General features: G+C 33.0%; 1 pseudogene; it reads left to right on the top strand.

Moving 5' to 3' along the window:
- The first annotated feature begins 11954 nt into the window (after positions 1 to 11954).
- Positions 11955 to 12077, top strand: LOC136390131 (small nucleolar RNA U3; annotated as a pseudogene).
- The last annotated feature ends 744 nt before the right edge of the window (positions 12078 to 12821 follow it).

Genomic DNA, 12821 nt, shown 5'->3' with positions numbered 1-12821 from the left:
TTTGCTATGTCTTTCCTGCTTTAAATGAAAAAGCATGGACAAAAATTTCTCCATCCATTTCTTCTTGATGAGTAAAGCGTTAGAATTGGAAAGAAATTATAAAGGAGACAGAATTCTTAAAAACAGATATTACTAGAATTACTTCTTTTATTTATTGGTTTTAGAGAAAGAGAGGAAGGGAGTGATAGAATCACTGATTTGTTGTTCCACTTATCCATGCACTCACTGGTGGATTCTTGTACGTGCCCTGACCAGGGATTAAACCTGTAACCTTGGCATATCAGAACAACATTTTAACCAACTGAGCTACCAGGCCAGAACTAGAATTACGTTTGTAAATGCAACTAACTTTTATCTTTTCTCATTTTACTAGTTCTAATCAGTATTAATCTTCTTATATATAATGGCCTATTTTAATCATCAAATAAAAACTTAAATCAATATGTTAAAAGATTATCTTAACCACCTTCCTCCACAGTTCTCTCTTACCTATTTTTTTTGTTTAAAATTTCTATAAATTAGAAATAAAGCTTTTTACTACAAAATAAAAGATGACGTTTTCAAAAACACAAACACTTGAAGTCATTTTTTTTTATTTTTTTCTTTATTCATTTTTTAGAGAGGAGAGAGAGAGGGAGAGAGAGAGAGACAGAGAGAGAGAAGGGGGAGGAGCTGGAAGCATCAACTCCCATATGTGCCTTGACCAGGCAAGCCCAGGGTTTCGAACCGGCGACCTCAGCATTTCCAGGTCAACGCATTATCCACTGCGCCACCACAGATCAGGCACTTGAAGTCATTAATACAAAAAAAAAAGGATATCACTATCAGTGAAGTAAGATCAGATAACAAATAAGCAGATGCTAAGAACTAAAAGATCGGAGGTAACAGAGTGGTTAAAAAGTGATTAAAAACTCTCCATCAAGAATGCCATATCTGAGCCTGACCAGGTGGTGGCATAGTGCATCAGACTGGGACACAGAGGACCCAAGTTTGAAACCTGGAGGTTGCCAGCTTAAGCGTGGGCTCATCTAGCTTGAGCACGGGCTCACCAGCTTGAGCATGGGGTCACTGGCTTGATCATGGGATCATAGACATGACCTCATGGTCACAGGGTTGAGCCCAAAAGTCACTGGCTTGAGCCTAAAGGTCACTGGCTTGAGCCCAAGGTGCTGGCTTGAGCAAGGGGGTCACTCGCTCTGCCATAGTCCCCCCCCCCCCCCCCCGTCATATATGAGAAAGCAATCAATGAATAACTTGGGTGCTGCAACGAAGAATTGATGCTTCTCATCTCTCTCCCTTACTGTCTGTCCCTATCTGTCCCTCCCTCTGACTCTTTCTATGTCAAAAATAAAAAAATAAAAAAAAAAGGAATGTCATATCTGAGATATCACAAAGAATAATTCTGAAAATAAAAGTTTTGTCAAAATATTTTTAGACTATGAAACTTTGTCAAAAATAAATCTCAGATCTGTCCTCCACTGTGCAGTATGCATGAGCTTACTTAGTCCTTGACTATTCTGAAAGTATTTGCACAGAGATAGATTTTAAGTTCATTGATAGTACAAATTTCAAACAAAATAGGCAAACTATATCAAGACAGAAGGCCTCCATAAATTTGTTTAGATAATACACTGACATTTCAAATTTTCTAGGCCAAGAGGAAATCACTATTTATTTATTTATTATGTATTTTTTTCTGGTTAGAGGCAGGGAGATAGTGAGACAAACTCTCACATGTACCCTGACTAGAATCCACCCAGCAACCCCATCTGGGGTCAATGCTCAAGTACTGAGTTATTTTTAGCATCTGAGGCTGCTGGAATCCACTGAGCAATCATACCTGGGTCAATAAATCATTTTTTTAAATAAATCTTTAATTACTTAAAAAAATTACTACTTTAGTTTAGTTAAAGATACAGGCATTCTTTGTTCTGCACTGTACTGTGCTATCTGAAACTCCTGCATCTTAGAACTGTGTCCTCCTTGCACTATTGTAATACACAGCTGTTAATGTGGTATCATGCAAAGTGAAGACTGACTTTACTCTAAGTATAGTGTTCTGGAGAAATAGAGTTTTTTTAAACATGAATTTTAACAAAAATTATTTATGTATTTACTTTTCCCCCCAAGACCACACAGTTTTATGTTTTTCAATTTACTAAAATTATTAAAACTCTGACTTGTAGTGGATGAAGAAAGAGCTTTTGTACTGAAAAGACTGAGTTACTTCAATAAATATTATTTCATTGTTTTAGTATATGTACTTTGCCAGTGTTATCTACTGGGCTTTCCACTAAGAAACAAGAATGTGTTGTCTTAGAACATTAAAAATCCAAAGTAAATAAATCTAGCCATCATTTAGTTGGAAGTACATATTTAATAGTAAGTGGATACCCAAAATACTTTTAAAATTTATTTTCTGAAGGGATTGTTCCCTCCCTTTTGTAAATAAATCCAAATGTCAATGAATGGAGTATCTACCTGTATTTTTATCTACACTAAATACCATTTTTCTTCACAAGAAAATTTAGCTAACTCTTATTAAATGAATGTTGACTAATTCCAAGGTAATAAATCTAAGAATTTGAAGTATGCCTGACATATTTATTTTAAGTTAAACCAGATTTCAAACACTATAAATCCATTTATAGTTCACTGTGACTAATCCTTGCCAGATGAAAATAGATTCTGATTCAGTTAAATAATTAAAAGTTAGTAGTTCTGTGTTTATATAAAAAGAAAATGAACAAAAACAATAAATATTTTCTCCATTTTTTAATTTTTTTAAATTATTTATTTATTTATTTATTCATTTTAGAGAGGAGAGAGGGAGGGGAGAGAGAGAGAAGGAGGAGGAGCAGGAAGCATCAACTCCCATATGTGCCTTGACCAGGCAAACCAGGGTTTTGAACCGGCAACCTCAGTGTTTCCAGGTTGACGCTTTATCCACTGCACCACCACAGGTCAGGCTATTTTCTCCAATTTTAATAAACCTACCTTTCCAATGTAATAGTCATTTCCCAATGTCTAAGTATCTAAAATTATATACAAATTAGTGTTATTATTTTTTGTAATGTGATTTCAGTTTAGATTAATAATAGGAACATTATAAAATGTCTATTAAACTTTATTATTAGTTTAAGCAGTCTTAGTGGGCATACTCACAGGTAATGCCAATGGTGCATATAATGTAAACACAGAAACAAAAGAAGAATGTAAAAAAGGAAGTCATTCAGTAACTTTTTACTTTTTTCAAAGAGTTATTGCTAAAAATATATTAAATATGAATGATTAGAGTCTTCTCAAAAGAAAAACAGACAAAAGAAATCAATAAAATTAGAACAAGATACAAAAAAGTAAAATAGTCATTCTACATATTTTTGTATATGTTTCACTTATTAATAATGACAACAAAAATTCTCAAATATTTAGTTTCAAGAATTGGCCATGACTGTCATAGTGAACAGCAAATGAACGCAGCTGTCTGTAAACACTGCAAATAATGAATACTCAACAGCGTAGTTGACAGTTCTAAGAGGTACATATCAATCTTTTGTTTCCCACAGAGATAATGTAGATCTCAATTAGTGTTTGAATAGCATTTAGCAATTCTTAGTTAAAATGCTCAAACAATTTTAGCAATATAACATTATACCTGCTCAAAACATTTCTCAACAAATGAAGAATGTTGCTCTTGCTTTTGATGATAACCTCTGTCATCCTCTAATAATCGATCTCTACTTTTATGTCCACAACTGGTCTACTCTCTTCTCTATTCTGGAGCTAACATATAATCCTAGAGTCTTATGTTTATTAATAATGTTTTAGATTAAATTAAAATTAAGTTTTCTTTTATTAAAAATTTACCTCTGTCACAAATGTTACAATTTATTTGAAAATTAAGTAATTAGAAAATATTGTAAATTGAAAGTTTTTCAGAAAAATATCAAAAATAAGTATGATGAAATAATCTGTGATAAAATAAAGAAATATATAATAAAATTAAATCAGGAAAAAGGGTATTCTAGTTAAGAGACAATTAAATAAGAAAGTACTGTAAATATCAAAGTATTTCTGTTCCTTTGTTATACCAATTCTTACTAATATGGGGCTAATAAGATAACAGGTAGCATCCCCCAAATTTCTGTAATACTGATCTTCAAACTGGGATACTAATTTCCTTGAGGACATAAAAAAGATATTCAGGGAAAGTACAGGAACAATTTTAAGAGTATAAATTTATAGATTCTCACCTTCCATCTGTATTATAGTTTACAACAGATATTTGTATGTTTGTCATTGACTTTTCCAGGTTACACAAGAAAGTCACACCCCTTACAGATCTCAAATGTTACTCAGATGTATTGCCCTGAGATGTGAAAGTCTTCAGGCACAAAGAAAATGGTAGCTTTCTTAGCAATCAGTCAATATACTATAAACCCATAGGAGTCTAAATTTCCCTTGATTATGCATATTTCTGTGAAGAATAATGTATCCTCTTAGAATGTATTATTTTGACTCATACAGAGTTAACCTGAATTCACATCTGTAGACAATGTTGGCTGAATACTGGAGTATTTTTTAATCACTTTTCACCAGACCAATGGCATGCATTGTACAGGAAAAATTGTAGCTCACTGGTGTTATTATTTCAATTCACTTTATGTTCAAATGAAACCTAATTACTTCAGAAAGTTATTAAGATATTTGCCGAGTTTATAAATTTACAGAAAAGTTCTTTATAACATTTTTATTTCCAGGCAGTAGAGTTTTACCACCATATAAAAACAGAGATTAAAAGTTAGTTGACTGCTCAGTGAAGTTATAATTTTAATAATGTAGTGCCTGAAGCTAATAGAAATGCCTGCTTGTAATGAATGAGTGTATTTATGGATCATGTAAGAACTTCTTTCACCAGGGGCAGAGCAAAGTAGAACAGTACTGATGTTTTACAATTTAATGGGCAATACTTGATTTAGCTTTCAAATGCTATTACACATCTGCTATGATATCCAAAGGATACATTCATTTCTACTGTTGATATATATATATATATTCCACTTAACTATAGCTATAGCAGAGTAGTTTTAAAAACAAAACGCTTTTTCTAAAAAAGGAAACATCACCAACACAATCTGAATTGCATAATTATATAGCATTTAAATAAATGTTATTGTAATTCAAACGGTGTTCTTTAAACTGTGTTTCTGCCTTTTAGTATGTTTTGTCAGATCTTCTTGACTGCTGGACATGATGTCGTGAGTAAAAGGAACCCATGTAAATGTGCCTTTAGGAATGTGATGGTGAGGTGTGAGTGGAGAGGAAGCATCCCATAGTCCTATGATTAGGTCTCATTCTTTTGTATGACTGCACTTCTGGACTGTGTCACCTGTACATGTGCTTCTCGGTCCCACTCCCCTTTTAGGCAGGGCAGAATGCCTAGATGAAGCTAGAGATGGATATTTCCCTTCCTCTACGTGGAAAGTTAGAGCAATCTGGAATGGGATATCCTCCTCCCTCCTGGTAGAAGGGTAGTGTCAGCTGGTGTTAGTCATTTCCCTTCCCCTAGGTTTACTGTATGCTGACAAAACTCCAAATGGTTAGGCTCTGGTTAAACAGTTTCCCCTGAGAGCAGACTAAGAAAAATGGAATTGCTCTGGTGTATTTCAAAATGGTTCCTTTTCTACCCTTCCCTGTCGAGTACAAGGAGATTGTTCTATGTTCACTGTGAGAACCTGGTACAACATCTTGAGATAAAACAAAAGCGTGATAGCCCCTCAATGACAGGGTCTCCCTATATATATATTTTTTCTCACACTTGCCTACCCTGGCTATTCCAGCCATTTGCCAATTACAATTTAAATTTTCCTATACTGGTGCTGGCTCCTGCAGAGGTTTCTGCTTTGGTAGGTTATAATTATCTGTAGTTACCCATTGGTCTTCCCAGTTCAGGGGTCAGCTGTTTGCTCTTTTAACTCACTTTTAGGGCTCTAAGAAGAGTTATTTATTTTTCCATTTGTTCAGCTTTTTACTTGCCTAGGATGGAGCAGCACCTTCTCAGCTCCTTACATACTATACTGAACACCGGACATCCACAGACCTTTTAAAAAAAATCAATTCTAAAATGCATTCTGTTTGGAAATCTGCACCTCACTGAATATATTTTAAACTGATGAAGTGAATTTTGTTCATTTGGACCAGCTCATATATCTCATTACTTAAAAGTCAGCTGTTCCAATGTCAATGGATAGCAATGGCATTTAATCAAAAATAGGTTTGTATTAGTAATCAGTGGAATTATATCTATAATAACATAATAATATAATAATCACTGAAAAGTGAGGGTGTGATTTTTAGAATCTCAATCAAATCCTGACAGGAGAAGCCCCAAAATGTTATCTGAGACGTGATAGACATTTCTGATGCACATTTGTTATTAGCATTTAGAGATATATCTGTAGACAAAAGAGCATCATTTTCATTTACCGTATCTCTGAGTAAAAGTACAAAGAAATGGCAAAATGGGTTTACTAAAATTGATTCCCTTTTGCTAACACAAATCTACAACATGATACAAGGAACAGCAACCTCAGAATTATTTGTCTTAACTTCTGATGCTTTTATATCCTGTGTGAATCAGTCATTCTACCAGAACTTTTTGAGATCCTGGTTTTAGAGTTCAAAACACATCCATTGTCCATGTTCCAAGTGATAAGGCAGCCCTCTACCTCAAAGGAAAAAGCATCACTGTGGTACAAAGGCATGTTTTTCTCAGCATTTATAAATTCAAGATCCTCATAGAGTGGAATACACCAAAAATAGAATGTAAACAATACAGATATATCTTTCAACATACATGAAATCAACTTAAATTTCTCAGTTTGTTTTGGGGCACAATGAAGGAGAGGGTTAAACAAAGGAAACATTTATTTAATTTCCATTTTTTTTCAGGGCTATTCTAGTCCCTGGCCAATCCACCTTCCCTCTGTAACTTTTTTTTCACCACCCTCCTGTTTTTATACTTAGAGATTATCATTGGTATTGTTCAATCTCTACAGAAAACAGCAGGAGGAAAACAGAAAAAACAAACCAGAATCTTGTTTAGCCCATGGAGGGAGTAGAAAACTTAGAAATACTCATTTATTACTACTTCTTATCCTATGGAAAACTGAATAGCAGAACACACATATTAAAAGCAGCTAGAAATAGAGACAAAATAATCAGTAGGGTTTTTTTTAATTTTTATGATTGTTTTTCTGAGATGAGAATATGATTTGCATATTTTAATTATGAGTACTCAGTTAATAATATTGTCTATTTTCAGCAAATATAATGAACAATTTTATGACCCTCTCCAAGTAAGAATTGCTCTTGTATCTTTTTTTTAATTAGATACCTACAATGTAGCAAATACCCCATCAACCATTGTGAAATAAAATTTCACTTTAATTTGAAACTAGGAAGCCACTAGAAGACTTCATATAATAAACTAATCTGTCTCACTTTTAAATTGAAAAAAAAGCATATTGTTCTCTTTTATTAATGCCTAGCAAATATTTTGAAATATTACAAACCTTTCTTCATGTTAAAACTTGATTTCGCACTCTTGGATTGAGCTAATTTTGTTTACTGGACACCCTTAAAACTATGTACTATTCAAAAAAAAAAGAATTGGATATTTCTTTACAAAAAGCACACAATTCAGTGGATGTAATCTGATAAAATGATGTAAAAAGAAAATTTTACGTGGGGGCATCATTTTGGCTTTTATCATCTTGTATAATTCCTTATAAAATAATTTCTAATCATTTTTCTTATTAATCATAATTTAAAATAAAATACAACTCTTGGGCTGTTAAGTCATAATGACTTCCATTTTTAGGTGTTATTGAGGCCATGCGTTCTGTTAATAGAAAATATCTCAAAGAGAAATGGCCTCTAGGGTTATAAATAATGAGAATGTGAATTTCAGACTAGTGACAGGCATTTTCAGCTACACAATCACATTGCTTTATTCATATGTGAATAATGTATTTTGACCATCATTTTATGATAATTATTTGAAAGCAGATATTTGCCAATGGCTGGTTCTTATACTATGCCTTCTCATGATACGTTTTGAAGCTAATAGAAGAGTTTCAGGTTCATTTATCCCAAAAGCAACAGTCACATGGTTTGCACTATAATATCTTCCATTTCCTATGTTCCCAGGCCTCTTTTCATAATCTTATGTCTATATTGTGAAGACTCGCTATCTTTTAATAAATTTATTTTTCTTAATTAGAATCAGCTTCTGTCACTAGTAATCACAAAGTCCTAATTGATGCAAGATAATTAAGAGACCAAATATTTTGAAAAGAAAAGAAATCCGGAGAAACAAAACAGATTGTTTCAGATTGACAGAGATAAGTAAAGCATACTTAGAAAAAACTATTATATTAAAGTGGTTGCATCCTAGGGAATAGATAAATAAATTCTGAGGGAATAGATAAAAAAAGCTGTAAGAAGCTCTAATGACAACCATCAGGGCATTGTTTGAAAAACCACATTTGAAGGATGTAATACAATGCATCTATTGATCCTGAAAATGTATATGGAGTAGAAAAAATGCATTACACAGGCTCAGGGAGACATATTAATATATCAGATAAGGTCAAAAAAGAGATTCAAAAAACTGTTGTTTTTTCTTTGCTTTATTCCAAGCACCAAGAACAGCACAGCAAAATAAAATATTCTCAATAAATATTTGTCAAATGCTAGTAAAATAAATTTTCATATAATTACTCAATTTTAACATTAATTTGTATTAAATATCCAGTGTTCTGTGTTCATTTAACAGGTGAACTTAATCCAACCTGAGTGTCAGAGTAGACTTCTTGAAAAAGTGTCATGTAAAAAGAGAACTATGCTGTCTGACCAGGTGGTGGTGCAGTAGATAGTGTCAAAATGGGATGCTGAGGACTCAGGTTCGAATCCCCAAGGTTGCCAGTTTAAGCATGGGCTCACCAGCTGGACCATGGGGTTGCCGGCTTGAGTATGGGATCATAGACATGACGCCATGGTTGCTGGCTTGAAACCCAAGGTCTCTAGCCTGAGCAAGAGGTCAATGGCTCAGCTGGAGTCCCGGGTCAAGGCACCTATGAGAAAGAAATCAATGAACAACTAAGGAGCTGCAACTACGAGTTGATACTTATCTCTCTCCCTTCTTGTCTGTCTGTCTCTCTCTCACACACACACTCACACTAAAAAAAAAAAAAAAAAAAAAAAAAAAAAAGAACTACGCATGATTTGCAATTAACGAAGAGAGAATATATTTAGCACAGAGGTGAAGCCCAGGGCCTGCAGCTGTGAAAAATGGAAAGACAAGGAATATTGAGAGGAGTTTGACTGAGGCTGTAGTGGTGGCATGGTGGTCAGAATTTATAACTACCTATCTGTGAAAAAAATTCCTAAACCATAGTATATGCTACTTTCTGAGGCATAAATTCTTCCACCATAACCTCCAGCTACCAGTATGACAGCACTGAGTGCAGAGATGGGTAAGTATGTGTAGTGGGACTTCATTATGTAATATTTGCAGTGCACAGATAGAATGGAGAAGGCACTCAGTACTTTCAATTTTTTAATCATTCTGTGACTCAATTCAATGGTAAGAGCCATATGAAATATTTGTAATCACTTTGTCACAAATATATGAGACCTGCATGACAGCACTAACAGCTACACAAACAGTATTACCAATGGCATTTCTCAAAGGCAGGCAATCAAAATCACTAAGGTGCATTAAAGCCTTCATTTGCCATTTCCTTCATATATAATTCCACAGAAGTCATTGTTTTAGAAGAAAATAAAAAATCAAATAATCTATTTATATAGCTAAGAGTCAGCCAGCTGAAAGAGGAAAGGCAAGGAAAAAGCCAAAAGACCCCACAGAATGCACTGTTACTAGTAATAAACTCATTATTTCTAGAAATAAAACTCTAGATTAAATACTATGGTATATCCATTTTATAGATTATAAAAAAATTAGATACAGTTTTAATAACAAAAGGAAAAGATGAAAACGTTCACACAGTAAAATATCCAACAATATAAAATATATATCTAAAATCCTCACATCAGCCATTATCTCAATGGTTTAGTTATCCATGCCCTGCTTCAAAATAAACAAGTACTTTTCGGATTCCAGAATAATTCACTGGGCTGCCATCCACATCAGTATCATGTCCGTATAAGAAGAACTCACATACTGACTTCCGAGGATCTGTTCTAGCTAGACCTTACCTAGCTCAAGTCTTCTTGAACACCCGGACAACTTCTATCAGTAAATAAAAGTTCCAGTACACTGTGACAACACAGCAAACCCTGTCTCTTGAATCACCCACCAGCTATACTTCATGCAGTCATAGTCAGAAAGCAGGAGGGAAATAAGTCTGTGCTGTGTTTCTGATCACATCAAGTATCCTACCACAACATGTTGCCTTTTCCTATGGAAATTCAGACACTCTATATAGAAGTACCTATTTGGCAGGTAGGGTCTAGTGGTTGGGTGTTGCATCTCAGGCATCTAATGACCTAGTTCATTAGGGACCACGATGCACACCTACTCCCTGTATAAAGAAATAACAACACTGTATCTATCTGAATTTATAAAATAGGAAAATTTCAACTAGAAAATATGCATATGTATAGAGTTATTTGTCTCTAACATATCTCCAAATGTTGGTAATGGATTTTGAATACAGTATAAGAATAAATTTGTTAGTACATTTTCTTTTTTGAAAATGAATGAATGAATGAATGAATGAGAATTGTTTTTAAACTTCCTCTTCATGGCCACATATTTGAAGATATCCAGAGATAATCCTTCTAAACTCATGATTTTCAGTCGGTGTGCCACACGGACCACTTGTGTGCAGCAAGAAGTTTTAAAACATTCAATACCTGACTATTTAGTCAGAAGTGCTGACCTCTTTTCCCTTAGATTGTCAAATAAAAAAATGACAACAGCCAACACAATAACCATCCAGTGGGAATGAACAAAATCATACCTATCATCATAAAAAATGTATTTATTGGTGGGCTGAAAAATTTTAGTAATTAGTTTATGTGTGCCATAAGATGAAAAAGGTCAAAAATCACTGATCTATACTACCAAGCAATAACTTAGCCAATGTATTTCAAACTTTCTACCCAACATTTGTATTTTCTACTCCATCCCATTTGTAGACATATAAAATAAAGTACACTATCCTCCTATTTGTAGACATATAAAATAAAGAAGATTAAGTATATAATTTGTTCACAAAATAAATATTTATGTAATAGTTTAATCACAATATGATGCTATGGATAAAACATTTTAATGTTTTTAATTCTGTTTATTTAATGTTCAAATAATCAGAACAAAACTCTAGACTGAAAATTAACAGTTTTGGGAATATGACTCATAGTCACATTTACATTCTAAAGTACTATTCTTAACTGATTATTATTTATATCATTCATAGCTAAAATGTAAAATCAGGGATAATCATCTTAAATACAGTTACTTCTTTTATTTAAAGTTCTCTTTTCAAGATAATTCTTGAAAATTAAGAATGGTTTTATGACAATTATGAATGGTTTTGTGACATTTACTTATTATGTCATTTTACTTATTATAGCCACTTGATGTTGGCATAATATATAAATTTAAAAAAAATTATCATGTGCTGCTAAAAGAGTTTGGCCTTCAAGTTAATTTAGATGATATATATTTTAACTTTAAAAATAATTGTTTTTATTATAACTTGTATGCAGGAGAAAAGTAATGGTAATTACAAAAAAATGTTGCTAAGAAGAAGCATATCACCCACATATAGAGAAAACTACTTTTGACTTTTCTCACTCTCCGAGAATCTAACCACCTCCTGACCACTGCACTAACTCTCTGCCTATCCATACTATCTCTTAAGACTATACTTTCAGGGATCATTTCTGTAGTTTGTTACTATCTATACTATCTCACACATGCACATGCATGCACATACATGAATTCTCTCTTCTCAATTTTTCTCCCTCCTCATACCCATGTTTTTCACCAAATAATATTTAGACAGTTTTTATAACAAAAAATATAGATAAGAATTATATATGTGTAAATGATATATATGTTTTGATATATATAGGTTTAAATAATCATTACATATATAATATATATCTTGTATTATATACTATTTTAAGCAAATATTTAAAATAGAAACAGAAAATCACATACAACATAGCAAAAAACATGCAATTTCCATCACAGCAGAGTAAAATAAAATGTATTCTTTCCCATTTTGTTATTTTAAGTTAATTTTAACTCATAGTTAGTTTTCATTGTCTATAGTTGAAAAAGTGTCTCCTAGTTTGTGAACAAATCCTTCAGAAAATGAAGAGCAAAAGATCTCGAACTCAAACTTTCATTGTGAAGTATAGCCTTTTTACCTCATCACAAATTACCATATTTTACCTTTGATTAGCTGCTTCAAATTATTTTGGTCACACACGAAATTAAATGAAAAACTGCATCAATCAATGCAAATGCTTTAGCATAAAAAATAAGAATAACGTAATGCTATTGCATGATTCAGATGATTTAAAAAAATGGATTCTAAAGAGCAGTGCAAAGATAACTAATACCTATGTAAAACTACATATAAGTACACAATCTACATCACTATATATTTATAAGAAACCTATCTAAGTCTCTATTTTATTGTAAAATGAGAGATTAGAGTAATTCCCTCTTATCTGCTTGAGGATACCTCCAAAACCCCAGTGGATGCCTGAAACTT

The sequence above is a fragment of the Saccopteryx leptura genome, chromosome 1 (genome assembly GCF_036850995.1).
Source record: "Saccopteryx leptura isolate mSacLep1 chromosome 1, mSacLep1_pri_phased_curated, whole genome shotgun sequence".
NCBI classification, from domain to species: Eukaryota; Metazoa; Chordata; class Mammalia; order Chiroptera; family Emballonuridae; genus Saccopteryx; species Saccopteryx leptura.
The sequence above is the reverse complement of the archived record's forward strand: the minus strand, read 5'-3'. Positions and strand labels throughout refer to the sequence as shown.